Source organism: Schistocerca serialis, chromosome 11 (genome assembly GCF_023864345.2).
Source record: "Schistocerca serialis cubense isolate TAMUIC-IGC-003099 chromosome 11, iqSchSeri2.2, whole genome shotgun sequence".
NCBI lineage: Eukaryota > Metazoa > Arthropoda > Insecta > Orthoptera > Acrididae > Schistocerca > Schistocerca serialis.
This window is the reverse complement of record NC_064648.1, coordinates 46,352,165-46,367,301: the sequence shown is the minus strand read 5'-3', so window position 1 is coordinate 46,367,301 and position 15,137 is coordinate 46,352,165. Positions and strand designations below refer to the sequence as shown.

General features: G+C 38.1%; 1 long non-coding RNA gene across 2 annotated transcripts in view; it reads left to right on the top strand.

Moving 5' to 3' along the window:
* The window catches only part of LOC126427350 (uncharacterized), a 60,257-nt gene that overhangs the window by 26,996 nt on the left and 18,124 nt on the right, over positions 1–15,137 (top strand). For both annotated transcript variants that reach the window (XR_007576646.1, XR_007576645.1), the window contains exon 2: positions 840–917. This is a non-coding gene — a long non-coding RNA (uncharacterized LOC126427350). The remainder of the gene's footprint in view (positions 1–839; positions 918–15,137) is intronic.

Sequence of the window (15,137 nt, the reverse complement as noted above, 5' to 3'; positions counted from 1 at the left end):
ACCGTTCAACAAATGTTGATGCATATGGGCCTCTGCAACAATGGTTTGGTTCATGCACGTATTCTGGCCGCTGTCCATCATCGAGAAAGGCAAGAATTTGCATGCCACTGAGTGGCAAAAGATGGTCTTTTCAAATGAATCGTGTTTTATGCTCCATCAGACAGACGTCTTTTGGCATGTATGGCACTGCAACAATTGTTGAAGGGTTCAGGCCGGTGGAGGGGGTTTATGGTGTTGCGAATATTTTTGTGGTCTCTCCTGGGTGATTTCATCATTCTGGAAAGCACAGTGGTTCAACACAAGTAAGCATCAATCCTTGGGGACCACATCCACTCATACGTGCAATTTATTTTCGCTTGGCAAGATAGCGTCTACCAGCAGAACAATGGAGTATGTCACACACTTCGTAGTGTAAGTGTGTGGTACCACGAGCAACAGAGGGAGTTCACTGTGCTCATGCTCCCCTGCCTCCCCCTACCCGCTCCCTGCCCCCCTCCTCTACCCTAAGGCTGAATTCAAAACCCGGTTGAGAATATGCGGTGACTACTTTGATACTGTTTTTGCCACGAATCTTTGGCCCTCGGCTGTGAAACATAGCACACTTGGCCATGATAGTGGATCTGGAGTGGGTCCACATCCGTGTTGGTACCTTCTGGAACCTCACTGACACTCTCCATGCATGTCCTCACTGTGAAAGATGGCTATTTGGACTTTTGACAGGTGGTTACAAGTAATTTTGGACCAAGCAGCTGCCTCAAGTTAATTTTACTATAGATAGAATACTTGGGCAAATTCCTGTGGTTTTGTTCACAACAATTTTCTTTCTTGTTTTGTTCTAGTGGCAGATTGAAGGATTTGTTGAGAAGTACAAGAAAATGAAAGACAGGGCAGCTCTTTTGAAAGGCAGTTTACATAAGGTAAGGTGGCATAAACCATCTTTTTAAACACAAGAACATGATAATGAAAACCTATCACCATTATGCATTACAGTGTGCTATTATACTCCGAAATATACAAGGTACATCCAAAAAGTTCGATGAATGGTCTCAGAAAATAAAGAAAATGAGAGTTACAAAGTAATCACCATTAGCTACAACACATTTGTGACACTAATTGTAAAGCTATTGAAAACTGTTCACAAACACTTCTTGTGGAATAGTTTTAAGTAACGTGGTCATGCGTTGTTGGATTTATCGCATCATTACAGGAGGTGAGACCGGGTGCTACCAGTACGATCCAGAGACTGAGCGACAGACATTTCCCTCACCTCCCTCAGATAGAAATTCATGATAGATCAAGACTTTGCTTTTGAAAAAAGCAATCGACATCCTTTAATCTTGGATTTTGACAGAAGACTCTTTTTGGGAGGTGGGGAAGACAACAAACATTGTGCCACGGACTGTCACTCGGTCTCAGGATCTTATTGGTAGCACCAGGCCTCATCACCGGCTATGCCACAGATATGCAACGGTGTGTGACCACAGTGCTTTGAGCGATTGCACAAGAAAATTTGTTGACAGTTTCCAACAGCTTTACAACTGATGTCAGAAGTGTGTTGTAGCTAACAGTGGTTACTTTGAAGGCCAAGACTTATTTGGTGCACCTCTTCTTGTTTGTCTTTTCTGTACAGAGCTTTTTGTTTTTGTATAACTGCTGCAATCTACATCCATTTGGCTCTGTGTGCTGTTGTCAAAAATTGTTCTCCCTTTATAATGTTACCCCTGCCCCCTCCCCTCCAACTTCCCTCCATTACAAAATTGAAATGTTTTTCTGGTGACCTCCTCCTCAGTATTCACCAACTGGGAAATCCAAAAGGGAAAGCATTTCTCCTCCAGAATATTATCCCCCAAGGGGATGCCATTATCAAGCTGTATAGTATAGGTGGATAATAGTGATGTGTTGTGTTGATTGTAGCAAAACTGGGAGTTGCACGTGCTCCTAATTTAGAAAATTAAAAGTATGTGCTCTGCAACACTTGCCATCAGAATAATTCCTAATATGAATGAAATATTTTCATTTACTTGTGGATTTGTGAATGTTTTCTAAGGCTGTTAATGGGCAATGAAAAATGTCTACACCCAAAATGAGATTATTAAAGAGTTACATGTGTCTCGTCACCCGAGAAATCTCCTGTCTTAGCCTTTTTAAGAAAGTGGGGACATTGACCACAACCATACATTCTCTCTCTTCAATCATAACTTTCTCACAATCAAATGTACCACAACCATAATATAAGAAGAAAATGTGACCCACATTATGATCTGATGAATTTTTCTGTAGTACTGAAATGTGTGAAATAGAACTAGCACTGAAATCTTTTAATTTGCTTGGAAGTAATAAAGATTCCTGAGAGATACTAACACGTTATTTGAAAGTAAGAAGAAGAAAATTTTGTGTAATAATCGTATTATTGTCTTACTTAATTTTTAAGGCAGAAAAATTTGGAATGTAGTCTGATTTGTTCAAGTTATGTCTTTCTGGTTTTGTTTGTACGTGATTAATAATGCATTCTATGTTATATAATTCATAGAAAAGTTCTTTAAATTTGAGAAATCCAATGCAATGTTTATGTAATCAGGGAACAGTGTTATATGATTTGTAATAAAGTCTAATTTTATATTTATTTTTGATTGACGTTTATGTAATACTAAATTAAATTTTTTGAGAGAGTCCGCCTCCGGATACTCAAAAGAGATATGTGACGGCGCACACGCGCGTGCGCCCCCCCCCCCCCCCCCCCCCGGCCACACACACAAAAAAAAAAAAGCAAGTATCATCTCCGCATGCTAAGACTGATATGTTTATTTCTGGATCTTCAAACTAATCTCACCACTTCTCTTCACCATCATTGTATTTTCCTGCTCCTGCCTGCACCAGACATATAGTCTCACATATTCAGTGGCATAAGTTGCAAGATCCCTTGCCTTTTGATATGCTGAACTGTAAAGTGTCACACAGCATAACAGGAAAGGAGAGACAGTGCTGTCAACATACTATATGTTTACAACTATATGTCTACACCATAAAACAAGGAAGGAAAAGAGCAATTCACAAGAATCACAGCCAGTAAAAACATTGCTCCTGATGTGCATATTTTTGTATGACATGATGTGGAGTTGTAAATGGATTTAGTAGCTGATCTGCAATTTTATTTGTCCCTCCTACAGCATTTTAAGCTTTTCACAACTGACACTTGCATTTCTACACGCATGTCAAAGTAGTATTAGTGAATGGAGATAATACAAACAAGAGTTGAGATGCCACACTTCAAATGTATTAGACTTTTCTGAGGGATGTTCAGTGAGTCACTAAGGAGCTGAAAATTGCATCCCCAGACAAGGATAAGACAAAAACTGAAAGCATATTTGTTTCTCAGTATTAACATGATTTTATGTCTATATGAGAAATAAGTTGTGTATTAAGGTAGTCTTGCTAGCTGCACTAAGATCCATATAATTTTTCCTATTGTTTCCAACTGTCAAACATTTAAGTAAAACAAAAACCACTAACCATTTGGTCTAGTAATAACAGCGTTTCTGTGTTGATGGGCTGGACTAGTGTGATCCTGTTTTACACCCTTTATTATGAAGTACTAGATGCCACTGAGGCCAACCATTCTCGTACCGGCTGTGTGACAGTGTTCACCCATCGGCCCTGCCAGGTGCCAGGAAAGTGACTATTGGTTGGTCGGCGTAACACTGATCATTTTCTTGAGAGGTGAAGATTTCATTCTTTTTGTCACCTCTACGAGTTTCAAAACTGTGGTAGACATAACAATTAAAATGCTATTTTAAATGTAAGATGAATATAAGCTAGCTGTCACGTCATTCCTGCTTTCTGTTTATAGTCCCCGTACATTAATACCAACAACTAAAAATGTTGACAGTGAATAGTGAACCTTTACTGCTGCAGGTAAGTGATAAAAAAATTAAAAGTTTTTATCAAAATAATTAATGATAATTATACGATAGAATGTTCAGATGTAATACAAACACGTATCATGATCTGAAGCAACAACTCAGAGCACAGTTTGTGAACAGTTAACAATATAGATCAACAAAGGCAAAAGTCAGTTGTTCATGTCCTGTCCTTATCATTCTTATGTTACGTTTCCACATATTGCTCACTGTGTGTATGCTACTACAAAGAAAAATGCATTTATGACCTTAATGTGCTGAATTGAAAGCAAATACTACAAAGATATTATTGTGATCATGTATTATTTAGAATCTTGAAAAAATCTGATTAGAAAGAAAAGAAACAGAACTGTGTAGCACAAAAAGAATTGCTTGAAGCCATCTACTCACAAATGGCTAAAGACTTTCATTTCCTATTTTTTGATAATGACACAGAAACTAAATTTTGTTTGTGACACAGTTTCCAGTTGCTGTGACAACCATGTGCTTAGCTGCAACTTTGTATTCTGCATTTGCTCTCTCACTGACAGAAGATCGCACTATTAGTGAACACCAGTTCTGTGGAAAGTTGTCCTGTAATATATGCCAAAATAAATACTATAATTGATTTTGAGTAGCTATTCCTTGAAGTCAAATTGATGACCACTCTCAGATCTTTGATAAATGTTTATTACAGGTAAAAATAACCCACAATCCGAAACGGTAGTGTGACAGTGTTGATGTAAACACAGAGCATTTCATCAGATGAAGAGTGACATATTAACATAACCACAGTATTCCTGGTGCTTACAGTTTGATACATCCAGTTTCCAGGAATGTAACCCATGTACACTGTCTTTCATAATGTTGACACAATTACACAACCCATATGCTGCCTACTGAATGTTTCCAAAAAGTTAAAGGTAATGCATGTCACTGCAAAGACTGTAGAAAAAGAAAAGAAAGATGTTAATGAAGATGTTAGGTGGACTGACTTTTGATAATATGAATGCAGATAGGTTAATCATGTGAGAGATTGCCACTGACTGACTACTTTGGGTAGGATTGGTCTTATAAAGGGTGGTGTAAAGATTTTTGCTGCATTCGGAATCTTGTAATTATTTGAAAATGACTAGGTTAAGTTTTACTACTTTGGATGGGCTGTATACTCAGAACAAAATTGGGTTTATGAAACATGTTGTGGATTATTACATTAGAAAAATTCATGCAATCACTTTATTCATCCATGTTAGGAACACCCCAGATAAAAGTTTGACAGTCATATTTAAATGTATAATGCCTTATGTTAATTTTATTAAGTTTTTAATTAATTACTTTACATATTAATAAAGATGCCATTCAGTCCACAAAAATAATGTCTATGATAATACACAGGTGAACTTCAGAAGTAAACAGATATTATGACACAAAAGATAATAGTGTGCCTGGTTCCAAACTTTAAGTGTGTATATATTTTAATTGAATTATTTTCCAGTGAATCAAAATATCTTCTCACAGATAATGGAATGAGTGCTTTCCGGTGAGTGGTGTCACTGATTCAGATTATTCCGCTCAGCTCATTCTAAATTGCCTATCTCGTATAATAGTGAAGTTTTCAGTTGATAACTTTTAATTAGTACAGTACCATGCACCACAGCATCATCAGCAAACAACCCCAGATTGCTGCCCATCCTGTCCTCTAAATCATTTATCTGTATATAGAGAACAACAGTGATCTTATCACACGTACCTGGAGCACTCCTGATGATACCATTGTCCCTGATACTGGGTTCTATTACTTAAGAAGTCTTTGAGCGATTCACATATCTGTGAACTTATTCCATATGCTTGTACCTTCATTCAGAGCCTGCAGTGGGGCACCGTGTCAAATGTGTTCCAGAAATCTATGGACTCTGGCAGTTGCCCTTCATATGTTGTTCACAGTATATCATGTGAGAAAAGGTTGATCTGAGCTTCACACGAGCAATGCTCTCTCAAGCTGATTTGTGGACATAATCTTCTCAGTCTCAAGAAAATTTATTATATTCAGACTGGGAATATGTTCAAGGATTCTGCAACAAACTGAAGTTACTGATATTCGTCTGTAATTTTGCAGGCGTGTTCCTTTACCCTTCTGCCACTTGGGACTTTGTGCTGGACGAGAGATTCGCAATAAATGCAAGCTAAATAAGGGATAATGCTGTGGAGTATTCTTTGTAAAACCAAATTGGGAGTACATCCAGACCTAGTGCCTTATTTGATTTTAAATCTTTCAGTTGTTTCTCTGCACCAGGAGCCTGTCCGATGGTCATATGATTGTATATTTGTATGATTTTGCTGTGTGAATGATTTCTTGGATATGAAATTTAAGACTTCAGCTTTCATTTTGCTGTCTTCAACTGCCACACCTGACTGTTCAACAAGGGACTGAGCAGAAGCATAAGACGCACTTAGGGATTTTACATAGGACCAGAATTTTCTCAGGTTCTCTGCAAGATCTTTTGCTAAGGTATCACGGTGGTAGTTGTTGTATGCTTTGCGCATGTATCTTTTCGCAAACATACGAATCTCTATTAACCTTTTGTTGTCATTTTTGCGGTCTCTTTCGAACTGAGGGTGCAATAACCTCTGCTTCCACAGCATCTTCCAAATTTCATTATTAAACCATGGAGAGGCTTTTCTATCCTTTATCCACTTACAAGGTGCATAACTCTCCAGACCATGATTTACAATCTGTTTAAACTTTACCTGTAACTCCTCTACTTGCATCTTACTGGAACTAAGTGACGTTAATTCACTGGCTAAGTGAGATGCTAACAACTGCTTATCTACTCTTATCTACAAGAAACACTCTCCTAGCCTTCTTACTTGATGTAATATCTTTCATAACCATGGTTAATTGCTAGTTATGATTGCTAATCCCCATTTCTATACTGATATTGTCAGTAAGATCTGGCATGTTTGTAGCTACAAGATCTAAGATATTTCCATTGCGTATGGGCTACCAAGCTAACTGCTCAAAAGAGTTTTCAGAAAATGTTTTCAAAATTATTTTGGCCATCTGTCTGTCAGTGTCCTCAGCAATGAATCCATAGATATACCAGTCTATACTCAATAGGTGAAAGTCACCTCCAACTAGTATTGCATGGTCTGGGAATTTATGCGCAACTGACTGTGGTCTTTCTTTGAAGTTTTAAGAACTGTCACAGTGGAATAGGGTCACCACTAAAAACATCCGTCTGTTATACGGGACCAGATAACTTCACTGTCGCATTCCACTTCAACCTCAATAGAGGTAATATTTTTGTCAGCTGCAGTGAACACTCCCCCTGCCTTGGAGTCTAATCTTTAGGTTGCAGTGAGCTGTTGGTCTCAAGAATACTTTGAGCATGAGAGCTTTCCTGTAGGGCAGGAAATTCAAGAAATTTTGTTGTGAATTCTTTGACGGTTTACTGATAAAATTTTGACAGTCGAAGTTTCTTTAGACCTAAAGTGGTCTGACATCCTTTGCTGCGTATTGACTGGGGAGTGTTCTTGAGAGTACTTCAAACTACTGTCTAGTAAAAAAAAAAACCTCATGTGCACTTCATAAGCACTCTGCTACCTGAGTAGCTGCTTCCTTCATGTAGACCACCCCCTGACCTGACAAAGGGAGTCTTACAAATCCCCACCAGATAATGCAAGTCTAGAAATCTGCAGTCAAGACAATCACAGAATCAACGAAGCCTTTGGTTGAGACCCTCCACTCGGCTCCAAACCAAAGGACCCAATCACCCCTGGGAACAATGCTGCAAATTGCGAGCTCTGCCTGCACCCCACACCAAGGCTAGCAGTCTTCACCACCACCACTTCTTCCTCCTCCTCCTCCTCCTCCTCCTCCTCCACCCTCCTCCCCCCCCCCCCCCCCCCCGGCCACCTGTATGAACTGAGTATGGTGACAGAAATCATTGGTGCCAATGTGAGCCACAACTTGCAGACTACTGCACCCTGTATGCTCGATAGCTGCAGGCAGAGCTGCCTCCACATCTTGGATGAGGCTCACCGAGACGCTACCGAATGCACATTGTCTTTCTTTCCAGCCCTGAACAGTGTCTGTCTAAGGGGCTCCACAACGCACCTAATTTTGGAGTTCCCAATAACTAGTAAACCCCTCCTCCTGTGGGCCTGCCCATATCCTACTGAAGCAGCAGCCACATATTTAAAGGGCGAAAGGGTGAGGCCAAGCGACCGGTCTCCTCATTGGCTCTCCGCCTTGATTGATGCAAATGCATTACCTCCCTATACTCACCCTGCAGTGAGGGTGAATCCACCGCATCATGTACACTAGGAGGTGCCTGGTTAGCAGAGCCCATGGGCAGAACAAGTGACACCTGAGGTGTCCCATACAACACGCCAGATTCTCCACTACCACTGTACCCTGAGGCAGCAGTCTGAAGGTGACCGATTGTAGCCACAAGCGCCTCAAGCTGTTCGCGGACCACAGCCAACTCCTCGTGCATCCACATACAGGATGCACACACCCTAATCATCCTAGTAAGACCAACTGAGAAGCAAACTATAAAAGCAGATAGAATCCCAGGTACACAACTTGTTACCCTCCTGATGTGTCACAAATGGGTATTGATGCATTAATTAGCTAGCTGTTCAGTGAGCAATTCTGCGCGACAGGCTGAAGGATTTTTTTTCTTACAAAAATGTGAAATTAAACCTTCTAAATAGAGCAGCATATGCTAAATTTAGTAAATGTACTACAAGGAAAAGAAGGAAATTCATGAAGACTTAACTTATTGCTCTGTACGATGACTGGTATGTTGTTGTATTAATAATAAATGAAAAAAGGAAATGACATGACAACTGGCTTTTATTAATCTTATATTGAAATTAAGATTTTAATTGTTAAAAATCAGATAGTGTTGAAACTAGCGAGGGCAAAAATAAGAATGAAACCTTCACTTTCAAGGAAATGTCAGTGTTCTGCTACAGCAACAGTTGTGACCTTCATAGCACCCAACAGACCTGGTGGGCAGAGACTGGTATGCAACCAGTCCAAAAATTATTGGCGTCAGTGGCCTCCAGTGCATTAAAATGCTCTGGGAAAAATTAAACTTCAAATCAGTTACTAAATCAGTTTGTGAATTCCACATTATGTCACACATAAATACATCCATCCTGAGGAATATTTTTACTGCCGTGATGCTTGTAGATTACTATTTTCATTCTTTGTTTTATGGTAGAAGAAAATGAACCTTTCTGTTAAGCCACTGATTTTAATTGAAATTAGTCTTATGTTAACTCCTAATTCAGGTCAGTTGGTATCTCACTTTTTGTTTGCTATAGGGTACAGTATGGACCCGTGTGAATTGGTAGTACATTGGCAGCACTGTGTCTTCTTACCTTTTAAGCTGTGTGACAGGCTTTACAGTGCATCATAACGAAAACGCAAGATACTGACCATGCCCAACCCATTTACAACTGCTGCCGGCTTCACTCGTACCTACATACCAACATGCATTTCACACTGTTATTGTATTATTATTTATTTCTACTCCTCTCTTCATTTTAATCTCATCCAGTTTTCTTATTGGTCTTATTTACATCTTGATGTCTTACTACTGTGCTTCATGTAGCTTTATCCTTCCTTCGCTATACTTAATCTGGTTTCGTCTTTTTCCAGTTTTCAGAATATTCCCATATGTTTTAATGCTCTGTTACTATTTTTTTTCTCCACAATCGATTTTAGTTCCTTCCATCTGTGTAAATACAGAAAAGTTTCCCTACCCCTATACCGAACCCACTCCCACATAACTTGTTTCTGTGTTGCTGCTTAGTTTGTGGAATTGCTCCCAAACAGCTTTCCACAGTGATTCTATGTTATAATTCTGTCATTCCACAGCCCTCACCAACTCAGCCCTACACAATATATAACTGAGTCCTAAACATTTTGTCACTACCTCATCACTGCCTGTAAAATATTTCCACTCTGCTGTACCAATTACCACATCACATTGCCAAATTTGAAACCCCCGTACTGCAGGAACAAGAGCAGCATGCACAGTGCCACCTTAAAAACTGTAAAGTCTATTCACTTTGTACACTAGTATTGGACTACCACAATCCAGCACCACTACAAAATCCTCTGTCAAACCTCCTTTACATCAGTTAATAGATGCCTGACCCCATCTTGCAGAACTACATATGCTACAATCTCACAAGCTCCCGCCTATCATCCTACCGAACCCAGCACCTAAACAGTCCTGTAACATAGTAGTGAACCTCTCCTCCAAAAGCCTCATTTCAAAGGGGCTTATCTTTTGCCACATTCACAAATTCAGTCATTCTGAGCTTGTTAAAGACCTACTTTCCTTCCTAAAGTGGAAACACTTTTTTGCTACCAACTCAAAACTAGTACTGAACCCAGCCTTACTTGGTATACTCTTCCATCTAACTGTGATCCTACAGTACATCCCTCCCCTCCACCTTCACTCCCCCCACCCCACTTCCTGGATCATCCTGTAACCTCAATTCTTGTCTCACCATCATTCCTCCGAACTCACATACGCAGAGAGAAGCACAGTCTGGTGCTTAAAAACTGATTTCCACCTTAAAATCACTTCTAATGGAATACATTTCTGAATAAATATAGAATATTGTTTGTGACTGCATCGCACTTTCTGCTCCACCTGTACAGTCCTTGTTAGGGTGTGGAGTACATGGACAGTTTGAAAATTGGCTCATTCCATTTCAAGTGTAACAGGAGTCTCTGCCGGACCATTTGTGAATGTAATGAAATTGTATCAGAAGGTTCCACAACGTCTTGAATGGATATGTACTAATATTCAGCTCCATATCTCCTTTGGTTCATTTCTACAGCCTCTCGTGAATAGAGTTTCCGAGTTTGCACCACCTACACACGTGCCAAAGTGTGAACTTTGGATAACTTTTGTGAAAGGTACTTTCAGTTTACAAGCCCTTGCTTATGTGCACTTAAACAACTTTTTGTGCTGAATTAGAAGATATTATCATTGACATTTTTAAATGCAAACTGTAATAGCCGTAAGACTACAAAAATGACAGAAAATTCATTGTGTGACTTTGAGAGCCCATCTTTAACCAGTCACAATTCACAATTTAATCAACAGATTTGGCCGACAACTGTGCTGTCTTCTTGTGCTTTTTGTTTGATAGCCTTGGGCCTTTTCTGTCAAATTATATGCTCCTACCAATTTGGTGTAAATGTTTTGGGTGCCAAATTTGTGTAGTTTTTGGAGTCTGTATCTCAAACTGTATGTTCTTTAATCTTTATAATCTTTCTGTATCTAAAAAGAGAAGCCTTTCAACTTGAGAGGCACTGTAGTTTAATTTTTTACTCTTGCCTGCTTATGAGTGAAAAAAAAATTGCTCACAGTTATTACTTTTCATACATATCTTTATGCTCAAACGTAATATTAATGAATAAACAGAAAGAAAAATCAGTGAAACCTTTTTTCTGTCCATAAAAATACAAGTGTAGTTATGTATGAATCAACTTCAAGCAATAAGCAGCAATAAAGCAAATGAAAATTCAGAATGTTAGAACTCTAAACACAGCTGGAATAATTCTTTTTCACATCAGAATGAATAAATTGCTATTACTGTCTTGTTCATATTCTGAGTAAATATATTGAATTCCTGATGTTTTGCTGTGTTTATGACTTTTAGACATGTATTGTTCCGGAATTGGTCTTCTCAAAATTTTGTGAACTCAGGCCAAAGTAGTGCTGCTGGTACCAGAGTTGTTGTAATTTAACCTTACCCAAAAAGATTGCGTTTTTAAACCAATTGTAAAAAAAAATCAATAAAACCCAACTATATCTAATATGAAAATTCAATTAACATACAAAATGTTACATAGTTACCCTTACACGAACTAAAGAGAGCCATCATATTTACTGAAGGCAAATATGGAGTGTCACAAGAATTTATTTTATTAATATTGTGTTTTAACTTTTCTTGCAATTTAAGAAATGCAACTAAAATAACATTTACACTCCCAGCAAAAAGAAACTAACTTGATGTAGAATTGTCATGAGAGTAAAGTACTATTAACTACTTTTTGAAAGCATGCAGAAATTTGTAGATCTTCACTAATTTCTCAGTTCTTTCGTCTCCTAAATTTTTTATTAATTTTGCCCAAATGAACTGGCAGATGGACAAGATTCTTTCAGGTGCATTGCTGGCAGGGCATGAAAAGAGACACTAATAAAGTAGTTGTAAGAATGGGTTATTGTTTTGAATAGAGTAGTAATAGGAATTTATATTGAATTGTTTAATCATCAATCTGAAAAGAAAGCAATAGGATCCAATTTCAACTACTTTTCTTTCATTTTTTAAACCCATTTTTATTTTCTCCCTAATCCTGGCTGGTACACTCAGTTCATGTATGTGTAATACATAAAAATGGCCAACTGGTGTTGGCTGCAGCAGCTATCAAGGATGGTAACTATGAGGAATTTATCAAGAAAACTGTGTGCCATTTGGAATCAAAGAATGGATGCTGCAATATTGTGAACCATGTCCTGTATAACCTGACCTAGAATCTTATTCAGTACATGTTTTTAAAAGAATATGACCCAGAAGAAATTATACAGTACAAACAGGGGTTTATACTAATAAGAATGTTGCAGAGATGCATCATTCAACTGTAGAAGAGTTAATAGAGAAACTGGTTCTTTAAAAAAGAAAATAAATAAAAAAAAGTCATGGTCTGACAAGCTACCATTCTCTCTCTCTCTCTCTCTCTCTCTCTCTCTCTCTCCCGCTCCCCCTGCTGTCCCCCTCCCCCCCCCCCCCCCTCTCCCAAATTGACATCTGGGTATAACGTGTATGCTTCATATCACTGCCTTTTCATTTTTGCTGAGTGCTGGAAACTCTACAGCAGGCTGCTTAGACTTCAAATAATTCTGTCTGCTTGATAAGCACATTTGCAATGAACAGAGTTACAGATTAGAACACACCCTACTATCATGTTTCTTTTGTTCCATGACTTTTTTAAGCACTGTCAAGAATGTCTTCTTCCAAGGAGCCTGTCACAACTCTGAGGTGGTAATCTGCTGCACAGGGAAAACATAAAGTACAGCAAGTGGCCTAATGATCTTCATACCAATTAGTAATCTATTTGAGACCAGTAAATGCTACTCGAGCTACTGTTTGTACGAAATCTGAAGATACTTGCAATATCTGTAGGGTATATAAGAATCTCAGAATGTGACAAGCAGTTGTTCGTCTAGCCTAGTACTTCGTTTTTATGTAATATTCTTCTTTACAGTGTCGATATTGTAGAGGCCTCCTTTTCCATTCAAGAGGGTCTTGATTATTATTGGTGCAATCTCTTCCTTGCATAGTTTGTTAATCTGTCCCCAATATTCTGAGTTCCACTTTTCTTGTCACCTGGTATTTTTAAATAACAGATAAATAAATAAGTAGTGTGACTATAATTAATACCAGTGTAAATAAAATCCTTGTATACTCTTATTAACTAAATAATACTACACCAGGCCATGTGAGAGACATTGTGTCAGTAGTGTTTTATGATGCCCTCCAGATGAAATACTAGCACCACCTCCTAGGTTGAGAGTGTAAATAAATCTTAAATCTTCTCCATCTAAATTTAATTCTTCCGATAGTTCTGGTGAAAGGCGATTGCTTTCATAAAATTTCCATTTACTTACTTTATCTCTGGTTTTATTAAGTCCATCCCAGAGCTTACCTAGTTCCTCTTCTGTTTTTCCTAAATAAACTGTGAACCATAGTGTACTGACTGATAAATTTGTTGTTTCTTGTACCTTTTGAGTAATTCATTCACTTACTCATGCCTCCAAAATTCTGAAAGCGGAGCCTGGTAAAGCTGTTATGTCCAAATTTTTACCCTGCTCTAACACATGTAACCACATTTGCGTGTCTTAAGAATTGTTCATTTACTTTTGTAAACATTTGTTTAGTTAATTCTTTCATATATGTTTTACATTCTGACCTACCTCCTTTAATTGTTCAAAACCAGCATTTCTTACAAGATCACATAGTTCGTTTATCTTAGTACTTAACTACTCTTGTAAAGTGAGTAAAATGTTAACAAGTTAGGAAGCCACTTCCAGTGTTGCTCTGTCCAGTAGCAACATAGTCTACCTCACCATTCAGTCAATATACACATGCAGAAAAACCCAGTGGTCAACATGAATGTCCCACTGTCCAAACTACTTTAAATAAATGTGCTCTAGTAGTTGATGGTCATCATTCATCAGTCCTAAATACCCTTTGCAATACATTACTTTAACAAAGTGATAGATTACACTGTAGTCTTGATCTATTTAAATTCAAGGACAACATTTCAAGCATCATCTTGTCTTACGTTACAGAGAAAGAAATTAAAGAAATTGAATTTGATCAAGAAAGGTTTGCTGAAGTCCACAGAGTTGCTAGGATAAGAGAAAATCAACAGTTCAAGCCCATTGTTGTAAACTATATTAGGGGAAACAGAGGTTAGAATGATTTTGTAGTATTCAAAGTCAAAGTGTTTAAAGTCGGTGAAGAAATTCCAGCACTTATCAGCTTTTTGCATCCCGCTGGCTACGTCCGTTCCTTCCATTGTCCATCTACCTAAGGTACTTAATGGATTCCGGATCATCACATATTTAAAATCAAAAGCACCAACAATAGCATCAGGAAGGCAATATACTTGTTCAGAATCTGAATGAGACGGCATTTGCAATTTATTTAGTCTGAAGTGCAAAGACATTATTCCAGTCATACAGTGTGTTTAAAGTTCTGTCTCTTTGGATTTTCATTTGTTTTATTGCTGCTTATTGCTTGAAGTTGATTGTACATAACTACACTTGTATTTTTGTGGCTTAAAAGCTGTTTTCTCTCATTTTACTTTCTATTTACTCATTAATGCTGCATTTGAGCATATACACTCTTTATGAAAACCTACAACTTTGAACAAGGTTTTACAGCTGTAAGCAGGCAAGGGTCAGCTGCTGAAGCTGAAAGACTGCTGAACAGGTCCAGAAAAACAGGGACACTTCATTGAAAATATATTTATTGAAATATAAGTTTCAAAACTGGGCAAATTAAAGCTGAAAGTACATATTTTATACTGTAATTAGCCCTTTACAAAACATTCATTGTAGAACACACAAATTTGACCATCCGTTATTTCCTTTTCTCTGCTGAACAAAACACTAGAACAGTGTATTATTGCAACCC